An 11,583-nucleotide genomic window follows, 5' to 3' on the forward strand; every position below is an offset into this window, starting at 1 on the left:
TACAGTATACAGTTGGTATTGGGACTTGTTGGTATTGGGATTGGGACAGTTGGTATTGGGATATTGTTGTTCCTCGGTAGCTACCTCTGCACCGAAGTATTCCTGGACTTCAAGTCTCATTAAAGGTCTTGGCCAAGGCAGCTACTAGACAGGGCATATTCGATACACCTTTATACATGCAGTATACCCCTTCTTGCGATTCAGAAGACACGCTCATGAATGACGACCCCGTTACAATATTCATTGAGAATCGGCGGAGCCGTACCGTTAGACAAGATATCCACGAGGGCCACACTTCCTGGCATGCTCAGAAAAGAAAGGGTAGCGGGCGAGAAGAGAGCAACTCCGGCGTCCGAAACGTCTCATCGTGGGATCGCCTATGCAAGAGACGGCGTGCCTGACACTGGGCCTAAAAATACCCTGGCACGCAGCCGCCACCCGCCGCCGGGTAGTGCATTGTCGAAAAACCTGCAGTGCAGCCGCCGTGCCAGCCATAAGGTGCGGCACACCCACTGGCCGAAAATGAATGCTTCAGATAGCGGCCGCGCTCTCGACCGGCCTTTTCCCCTTTCATTAGGTCTCCTCCATCTATCACCCTCGGCACGAGAGAACGCAGTGGATGCATGGAGTCTGACGGCCTATTTTCGTGCATCGGGCATGGTTTCTCGGGTATCGCTAAAGGAGAAGCTATATAGCACCAGGGAAGTGTGCGTCTAAAACGGCTTAGCGAGGGGACGATGCTGCACAGTGTTTAGAGCGACGGATAATCAATCAGGCGGCGGTGCCGTGGCCCCCCACAAAACACAGCACACTCGCTGCATGCAAACAGAACGAATGCTTAGGGACGACTCGTATATTAGTCAATATGAGTCACGATCGCGAGTTCATCCTTGGCAGTCGTGCTAAAGGGGCCAGCTAGGGGTCCTTACTTCGCCTCCTTTTAGACTTCACTGAACGCTAACTCTCCCGCTTTTGCGTGACTTGGAGGACAATTGCCATGTAATTTTACATTGCCTAACTTGCTACTAGAATCAGCGGCATATGCCATACTAGCAACAAGCTCAGCAAAGCTGCAGCTCTTGTACATGTGCATGTAGAAGATGATCCCGTACAAACTCGCCCGACTTGCTACGCTACAGTTGCGTATGTGGACTTCAATCGCTCCTACAGAGTAACAAAACGCAAAGAACACCGTCAGTTCAAATTGTGTACGTCTTCACTGTCACCTGTACAGCTCTCGTGGGCCGTTGGAGAGTGATGGAAGAGGGAGTACCGCTCTTTAAAGTCATGCACTTAAATTCAGTCTTTATATGAAGGACAGCAAGGGGGATAGGGTCGCAAAGGACAGGACCAAAGAAAGAAGGCGCCATCATTTGGAAGAAAGATACATAGATAGAAACAAGAAATATAGGAAGGAAATAGATAGCAACAGAGCGCGCGCACGCAGTCACTGATGAGCTGTTCGCAGCATAGAGTGACAGTCAGTGTAATGCTCATCCATTCCAAGCTGCTATAATGCATTTGTAGTCCGCTGCAGCAATGGCTTATGCCGTCGTATTGGCAGTGGTCTGTCATATGGCGTAGCGTATTGTTATGAGTCTGTTATAACGCGGCGTATTGGCCGCGGTCTGTCAATACGCGCAGTCGGCAGCATTTGTTGAAGGGATGCTACTGTCTCAGTAAAAAGGACCTTAACCACGAGCTTCGTGTGCTGACACCGATCATCAGTGAGAGAGATAGCTCATAATATCTGTGGTAAGTGCCAAAACCACGATATGATTACGAGGCACGCCGTAGTAGAGGGCTCCAGAAATTTGGACCGTGTGGAGTTATTCAACGTGCACCCAAATCTAAGTACACACGCCTCTAGCATTACGCCTCCATCGAAATGCGACCTCAGTGGGGATCGAACCCACAACTTTCGGGTCAGAAGCCGAGCAGCGTAACCACTGTAACACCGCGGCGGCTCTGAGAGAGAGAAAGAAACTCATACGGTCCCCTATACATTCGCCTAAGACAATTCTACGTCGAAACCGATTCGGTGCGGTTATCGTCATCATAATGGTTTTCTGCTTCGTCATTACCATTATCATCATCATTATTATTCCAATCTTCTTCGATGATGATGACATCATATCGTTCATCATAATCGTGATGATGCAATCATCACGATTACCATCACCTTGTATGGTGATGGTAAAGATGATGGTTAAGAAGAACTTATCATCATCAAGGAAATATATCCAACCGAAAACAGACGAACACGGCAAACGGTGGAGGAGACAGGAAAGCGGCTAGACTACCAACTCTTTAATCACCAAATCATCAAATCCAAATCACCAAATCACCAAATCACGCCGACCGCCCCTTTCCCCGTTTGACAAGGCATATAAGGCTCTCGCCTTAATAGTACAAACTCTATTGAATATTAATTGGTGTGACGGCCGTTCTTGGTGTAGGTCCTCAATCTAACAAAACGAACCCCGTCACATGCTCATTAAGTAGACATGAAACGCAGACGCCAAATTAGCTGAACGCCTCAGTGGAGCTGACTTCATAACGGAGTCGACGACGCGAGTAAGTCGAGTGTATTGGAATACATTTCAAATTCGAGTTATAAGCGGTGCATTATGAAGAGGGCCGGGGAAAGCCAACCAGCTGTTGTACACGAGTGCAGTTAATCACGCGACTGCCGGAAGAGAACAAGGGAGCACCTAGCTTTTGATTCATCGATCGAGGCGCACATGTGAGGCCATATGCCTGCACGGTCCCTCAAAAGCGCATGCGTAGAGCCTGCACTGTATGTCCTGTTGGTTTAAGCGAAATGAACCGCACTCTAAGAACTGTGGCTCTCTTTTTATACATGTGAGAGTCATATCTGTAGCACTCCCTTTAGAGAGGAATGTTGACCCTCTTTAGGAGAGTCGTGGAACGCACGACTTTCGAAAAGAGAGTCAATGCGCGACTCTCCTAAAGAGCGTCAACTTGCCTCTCTAAAGGGAGGTTTACACATGTGACTCTTACATGTAAAAAGAGAGTCAGAGGACACCCTTTCTTCTAAGAGTGCACGCGAGTGAAGTGAAATGCGAGCGTACTGAAATTAGCGACGCCATATGAAACATCATTCTACGTGTTTGAACGGCCCTTAATCGGGTGTCACCGCAGAAAGCAACGCGAAAAATGGAGACGACATCGCTATTATCACTATTTTTTAGTATAACGACTGCTATAAGCAATTGCTCGTGATAACCGCGTCATATTGCTGCTAATCTGGCCGATAAAGGTAATGTTTGATCTGACCTAACTGTTCGAGTCTAAATTACGCCGATATGACGCCAACTGCAGACGCCGGAAACGCATTACTTAGCCCTAAATTTTCGCGTTTCAATCCGCGACTACTGTATACAGCGCTCTCTATCCTTTCCATCTTTCGCGCTGCGCTCCACGGGCGTAGGCAGAATTTTTTTTCGGAGGGGGGGGGGGGGGGGCACCTCCATGACCTGAAGTGGGGGCCGGGCAGGCAGATTTGGTCGAGTGCCATTTTGGGCTCTGTATGCCACGGCACAAAAAAAAAAAAGAAGATTCGGGGGGGGTGGGGGGGGGCACGGGTCCGGTGTGCCAGCCCCTGGCTTGGCCACTGCTGCTTTCCACTGAAACAAATAGCTTTGGCTGTTGGTTTGACAAGCAATACAGATGGCTTGCAATGACGTCAGTGAAACCGTCATGTTGGTCCACGAACATGTTGGGAGGCGAAGCATGTGTTGTCTTGTTAAGTGATCATACATCGCATAAGTTGTTTGCTTATTCGGGCATTTCATTAAAGAATCTTATCTCACGCGCAGAGGCCAATAACGTTCCGGCGGTGTATTTATCACTTTGAATCAGGTTAGCCGCCACGAGATGATGCTTGACGTAATGAAAGCCGCCATGTGGAGCACCGTAGGTTAAGATCTGCGTCTACGATGTCACGTGCAAGCTTTCTATAATCTGTCAATAAAGTGAAATATAAGCTGCAGTTCTGTGATTAGATATTAATGGTTACTACTAATAAATGGCTTTTTTTTCATTTTCTTCAACCTTCTTTTCTTTGGCACAGCTTTGTCTGATGGCACAGCTTTGTCTACTGTCTAATTTACGTCGCATAAAGGAAACGAAGTTACCATACTGCGTACATAACTTTTTTAGATGCGAAGTATATTATGGCGGAGTTCAATCCGGAGTGGTGGTGGTGTGCGGCGTGACCGCCCTTACTGCGCATGCGCACACCCTCTCCACACACCTTCTCTCTACTCGCCCTCACCACTCCTCCTGTCCACTTTCTCTCTCCACTTCCCCTCTCCCCTCCCCCTTTCCACTCTTCCTCTGAAACGCGGGCTAGACATGCCGAAATCTCTCCTGCGCAACGCCGCGATGAGCACCAGCGCGTGCGCGTCCCCTTCTCCTCTCTCTCCCTCTCCTACGCTGCCCCCCTCTCGTACGCCTGTCGACCGCGTTCCCCGCTCGCGCTGTGAGAATTAACGGCAGGCTAGAGGGAAGACAAGACGCGCGTAGCGTCCTTCTTCGCGTTCCAAGACGCGAGGTCGGTAGCATGCCCAACGAGCGCCAATGGAACGCGATCGTGCAAGGGCTCCGACTTCGCATCACCTCATAGTCCCCTTTAGCGGGAAATGGTGTAATTTTTTCCCCACATGTCATCGGATCTGGCCGTCCAGATCTCATTAAATCTGGACTAACCGATGCTACCTATTTGCGAACCGATACTAGCCTATTTAACCAATGCTAACCTACACTATTTGCTTACCGATGCTAACCTGACTGGCTGATGCTAACCTATTTGATACAATGTCACTTTGTGACAAATAAGCATAAATAATAACCCCTTGTGGTGCGAAATTATGATGCACTGTCTGCAATGTCTCAAATTTGCACAATATAATTCTAAGCACTTGATTTACATTCCAAGAAAAAAAAAAGTAATATGTTGTTTTGTGCGAGTTTTGCTAATCAATCCTAATTAGCGTATCATTAAATATTTCATTATTGCGCACTGCCATTTTCTATTTTCGCATGTAAAGAAGGAAACCGTAGGTTCAAAATGCACACGCAATTTGTTTTTTGTCTGCGTTCATTTCCAGCAAAGAAAAAAAAAAACGCCAGGCCTGCGCTAAAAACCGCAGCACAGTCACAGCGAAAGCTGGAAGAGCGGCGTTTCTAGAGCCCGTTAAGCTCTCTTGGGGCTACAAACAAGTACACTAGAAAGGTACCCACTACGCCATAAATCACAATTTTTGTGAAGTTTGGAAGCACCTACTAAGCCATTATTCGTCATTCTGCGGAGAAGCGAGGCACCAGCTACACGTCTGTAAGGCATTATGTGCACTTTGTTCACGCGACGACTGATGACGATGAAGAATTATGGCTCAGCCCTTTGTAATGGGTTGGAATCTTTAAACGGCCCACCAGTTATGTAATTTGCATTGGGTGACGCCCGGTCGCTATTTCCCTCTCCCGTCGTCATGCTGTATAACTACGTTGACGTGGGAAAGAGACGGGGGGGGGGGGAGCGAAGAACTTTACTGAGACCCCGAGGAAATGGATCATACGCTTATGGGCTTCCTTGGCAACCAATACAAGTGCCCTTGCGAGGAACCACTACGCTATAAATCATTCTAATTTTACTGAGACCCAGAGGAAGTGTATCATGCGCTTATGGGCTTCCTTGGCAACCAATCCAAGTGCACTTGCGAGGAACCCACTACGCTATAAATAATTGTAATTTTTGAGAATAGGCCAGCAGGCACTCTGCCATTTTTTGTCATTCTACGGAGAGCGTTGGTACCTGCTAAACCCATGTAAGGCATTATGCGCACTTTGTTGATGCTGTGCCTGATGATGAAGAATTATGGCAGGGTCCTTTGTAATGGGTTGGAAGCATTCAACAACCTGCTCGTTGCGCAATTCGCATTGTGTGACGCCTGGTTACAGAATTCGCGTTGTGCTACGCTTGGTGCTTATTTTACTCTTCTACCACGCTATATTGCATATGCTAATGTGGTTCCTTCCCGACATGAAGCCTGTATAGGACCTTTTAGCAAAGCAGTTTCAAGCACCGGTATGGCTCAGAGGTTGAATACTGGGCTCCCACGCAGAGGACCCAGGTTCGAACCTCGTTCCATCCTGGAATTTTTTTCTTATTAGTTTTTTTTTCTTATTTCGAGCGATACTGGTTACGGACCCGGCGGCGGGGCGGCGGCGGCGGCGGACAACTACGGCGCCAAAAACGGCCGGTGAAATGATCTCATAACAGCTTTCGCTGTAATAACATGACGTTGGTCCTGGAACGTGGCAATGAGCGACCCGTCGAATCGTAGTGCCTTCACGAAAATTATCGGCCATAGTCCTTAGCACGTTGGGGTTAAAGGAGTACTGACACAATTCTGAAGTGCAGCAAAACGGACGTTTTACAGCGAAAGCTGTTATGAGATCATTTCACCGGCCGTTTTTGGCGCCGTAGTTGTCCGCCGCCGCCGCCGCCGCCGTGTCCGTAACCAGTATCGCTCGAAATAAGAAAAAAAACTAATAAGAAAAAAATCCAGGATGGAACGAGGTTCGAACCTGGGTCCTCTGCGTGGGAGCCCAGTATTCAACCTCTGAGCCATACCGGTGCTTGAAACTGCTTTGCTAAAAGGTCCTATACAGGCTTCATGTCGGGAAGGAACCACATTAGCATATGCAATATAGCGTGGTAGAAGAGTAAAATAAGCACCAAGCGTAGCACAACGCGAATTCTGTAACCAGGCGTCACACAATGCGAATTGCGCAACGAGCAGGTTGTTGAATGCTTCCAACCTTACAAAGGACCCTGCCATAATTCTTCATCATCAGGCACAGCATCAACAAAGTGCGCATAATGCCTTACATGGGTTTAGCAGGTACCAACGCTCTCCGTAGAATGACAAAAAATGGCAGAGTGCCTGCTGGCCTATTCTCAAAAATTACAATTATTTATAGCGTAGTGGGTTCCTCGCAAGTGCACTTGGATTGGTTGCCAAGGAAGCCCATAAGCGCATGATACACTTCCTCTGGGTCTCAGTAAAATTAGAATGATTTATAGCGTAGTGGGTTCCTCGCAAGGGCACTTGTATTGGTTGCCAAGGAAGCCCATAAGCGTATGATCCATTTCCTCGGGGTCTCAGTAAAGTTCTTCGCTCCCCCCCCCCCCCGTCTCTTTCCCACGTCAACGTATGTTATACAGCATGACGGGAGAGGGAAATAGCGACCGGGCGTCACCCAATGCAAATTACATAACTGGTGGGCCGTTTAAAGATTCCAACCCATTACAAAGGGCTGAGCCATAATTCTTCATCGTCATCAGTCGTCGCGTGAACAAAGTGCACATAATGCCTTACAGACGTGTAGCTGGTGCCTCGCTTCTCCGCAGAATGACGAATAATGGCTTAGTAGGTGCTTCCAAACTTCACAAAAATTGTGATTTATGGCGTAGTGGGTACCTTTCTAGTGTACTTGTATTGTAGCCCCAAGAGAGCATAACGGGCTCTAGAAACGCCGCTCTTCCAGCTTTCGCTGTGACTGTGCTGCGGTTTTAGCGCAGGCCTGGCGTTTTTTTTGGTTTCCTTGGCATGTATGTTAACGCTCTGCCCACACCGCATCCGGGAAACATGTATAAATATTTAAGTTTGATTTTAAAGTTTTCATCTCCCAGCATCTGCAAGGCAGCTTCACCGCATGGAGAGCCCTATGACGTTTCAAGTCAGCTCATTTAGTTTGCGAAGTCTGAGTTTGCATGCAGCGTGAATCACAGAAATCGCTGTCGGAGGCACTGGACGACAGTTCACTCATCATGAACCACGTTCGACTGACAGCAAAGGACAACAGGTGCATATTTCGTGGATTGCAGTCTGCCCGTGACGTCACGGGCAGACTTGACACGTCACTATGAAGCCGCCCTCTCGAAACAAACCGAAACTGCTGGTTGAAAGAAGCGGTATTAAAAATATATGCAATGCATCCCCAGGCACCACCACGACACTCTTTTAGGTTCTCGACACCCGTGCTTTCATTTAGAGCAACAACCCAAAAAATTTTAAAATTCATGTCAGTACTCCTTTAAGTCAAGACACGTTGACTATGCAGAAGGTTCAACTCATGCTAGGCGCAGTGTATCTGTCCTATCTTGCCCACGAGTCATGAATTGGCAGACAACAAGTTGAGTCCGGTGGACATTGCGCCTCAAGGGGATAAATATTTCGTAATTTTCTTCATCACGTGTTGAAGCTTCGGCCTTTCCTGTCTTCTGTGCAAATCTTGTGCTTTATGAGCAGTTATATTCAACCTCAGGCAGTGTTGCTAGTCTTGTGCATTCGCATGCTCATGCAAATTCCGGACATGTTCCTTTTTCAGCGGAAACTGTTATGAGATACTAAAAACAGCCGATTTTGGTGCCGTAGTTGCCTGCTGCGGCGCCGCGCTGCCGCCGATGTCCGCAACCGTTATCGCACGAAATAAAGAATTAATAAAATGACAAAAAAATATCCAGGACCCGATGGGATTCGAACCCGGGCCCTCTGGGTTGCAGTCGAGTATTCTACCAGAGCTACGCCGGTGCCTGATACACATTCACAAAAAGACCCTATACCAGCGTCATGTCGGGCAAGGAATCGCGTTAACGTATGTAATATATCGTGGCAGAAGAATAAAATAACAAGCAGGCGTCACACAATGCGAAGTGCGCAACGAGTGGGTGGGTCGCTGAATGCTTCCACCCATTACAAAGGGCTCAGCCATAATTCTTCATCGTCATCAGCTACAGCACAAAGTTCACATAATGCCTTACAGATGTGTAGCTGGGACCAGGCTTCTTCGCAGAATGACAAATAATGGCATAGTAGGTGCTTCCCTACTTCACAAAAATTATAATGATTTATGGCGTATTCGGTACCTTGCAAGTGACTTGTATTAACTGCCCCAAGAGAGTTGACAAGCTCAAGAAAGGCCACGCGCTCTTTTAGCTTTCGCTGTGACTGTGCTGCGGGTTCGGCGCAGGCCCGGCGATGTTCTTTTTTTTTTTTGTAGAGGAAAGAGCACCAAGTGACACTCTTGTTTTTCTTCCCAGGAAGGTGCCGGAAGCTGGAGCCTCTCGGTGATGTCCTGGGCCCTCTGGACTGCCAGAAGTTGGTTGCTGAGCTCACCTGTCTGAGCTAGCGGGACCTCCAGTCGCGTTGAGCTTCTGCCACTTTTGAACCACAATAAGTTCTCACTCACTCACTCTTGTTTTTCTTCCAACCACATCCGGTCAAGCACTTACTTCCGGTTTTACGAATATTCATAAAAAGTCTTCTAAAAAAACAGAAATCCGGGATTCTGGTTCAAGTTAACAATAATATTGGACACGTATGATATCGCAGCGTAAGTTCACTTATGATAGAGGCATTCAAATGTCAGAATAACTAAAGAAAATTAATTGCTTGAGTTTACTGAAAGATTGTGAGCATCTTGGATAGCTGGGAACCTGGCGAAGCATATCCAAACAACGCGCTTCTTTTTGCATCGACTCTGGCATACACTTCGACAGCGCACGATACACGCAGTTAACCCAAGGAATGAAGGGAAGAATTTGAGGGCTCGTTTCTTTATTTCACACAACGTTAACGAAAAGCACAGATAATGAAAGCCAAGGAAGGAGTAGGGGACGTTAACTGTTCTTTTTCAACTGTATTGTAGTAATGGTGATACGCATGTGAAGAAAGTAATGTGGCCGAAAAGACAACTTGCCACCTGCAGGGACCGAACCTGCAACCTACGGATTACGCTCCCAAATGGTAAGCGCAGTGGCGTGTAATCTGTGTAATCGGGCGTGTAATGCGAAGGTTGCAGGTTCGGTCCCTGCCGGCGTTAAGCTGTATTTTCGTCCATTTTACTTTCTTGACGTGTATATCTAAATTACTGCAATACACTTAAAACAGAACAATTAACGTCCCCTACTCCTTCCTCGGCTTCATTATCTGCTGGTTTTCATTAAAGTTAACCCAAGGAGTTTGTGTGCCCCCGAGGGCACACGAACGCCGACGTACGAGTACGACTATGAGACGCCTAAATGAAGGATTAGAGTCTCCTCCAGAATTTCTTTTTAAAGATACCTAGTACCAGCATAAACTCTCAGCTACTTTCTTATATCGGCACATATATTTGTGAGCACTGCTGGAACTGGTTTGTTGGTTACACATGATTGTTTTTTTTTACTACGCTGCATCTTGCATAATCTTAGCGAACTGTTCTGAATTTTAGCAAAATGATCCTTCTCTCCTCGCAGGTTCTTGTTCATTCGCGACACAATAAGATAAACAAAAACATGTGTAGATATTTTTAAAAAAGTCACAGTTTCGCCGCAAGGGCGAAGCAATGAATGCGATAGCAAGAAAAGCGGCCGCTGATGGAGGCGCTGCGACTACCGTGCGTCCATCACTACCCGGCAGCTACTAGACAGTTTTAATTTCACGTACGTAGGGACTTCTCATACGCAAACGTGAAAAGTACACGTACGTTACGTGCACGACATCTGAAACGCTTTTAGCTACACGCACGCGACGCGCGCGGTGAGAGCTACCACGTAGCTCGATCTGCTGAGAATCATGAACACTGCGGTAGTTTGTTCGAGCGCCCGCGCGAGCAGACAGCGGAAGGGCAAGGTTCTCGCTGCGCAAATATGAGAAGAAGCGAGAGAGCTGGCCGACGCCTTTAAGTGCGCCCGCGCGCTCCCAGCGCCATCTCGCTGGTAATGAAGAACGCTTATAAGCGCCTCCGTCTCGGAGGACTGCAAACGGTAAAGGGTTTGTATATAACGCTCGCCGTTAGCTGCCAGAGGGATGTACGCTTTGTGGAGTAGTGCTTAGCGCACCGCGCTGCGAATTCAGAGGTCGCTGGTTCGATTCCGCGCTTCGGAAGCATTTTTCTGATTTATTTTCTTTGGGATATTGATGTATATATACATACTTATACATATACGCAGCATGACGGCGGCGACGGCGACGGCAAAAATCAGCCGAGACTGTCCATATAATTGCTATCGCATAATAGAATTAGCATTTTCGGAGCGTGAAATCTCAGACACAGCACACGTAGCTGGCCGCAATACATCACGACACGGAGCCCCATTACAGCCAGTTACCCGAGACCAGCACAGCAAAGCGCCTTTACAGCGCAGACTATACACAGCCCAGTGCATCATCCACCATGAATCCATTGCATGTGTGTTTTAACAATACATTTTGTAAGCTCTTAAGGAGCATATGAGGCTACGGACAGAGCCGCAAAACTGATTGTAGGCGGCCAGTTGGTACATTGAGAGCAGGGTCCGTTCAAGTGACACCAACCAAAGTTTGAGTTTTCAGTGCGCCGCCTCTGCATGCTTCCTCACGCTCTCGTCTATTCACCGAGTCATTTTGCAGTCATTTTGTCAAGACACCGCGGAATTTTAGTCAGGCTTGTGCTGTATTTCCCCCTCTTCGCTTTTCCCTCGTTCAAAATTTTGCGCTGCTCTTGACAAAATTCGCAATAACATACCCA

This window comes from Rhipicephalus sanguineus, unplaced genomic scaffold (genome assembly GCF_013339695.2).
Source record: "Rhipicephalus sanguineus isolate Rsan-2018 unplaced genomic scaffold, BIME_Rsan_1.4 Seq7480, whole genome shotgun sequence".
Taxonomy (NCBI): domain Eukaryota; kingdom Metazoa; phylum Arthropoda; class Arachnida; order Ixodida; family Ixodidae; genus Rhipicephalus; species Rhipicephalus sanguineus.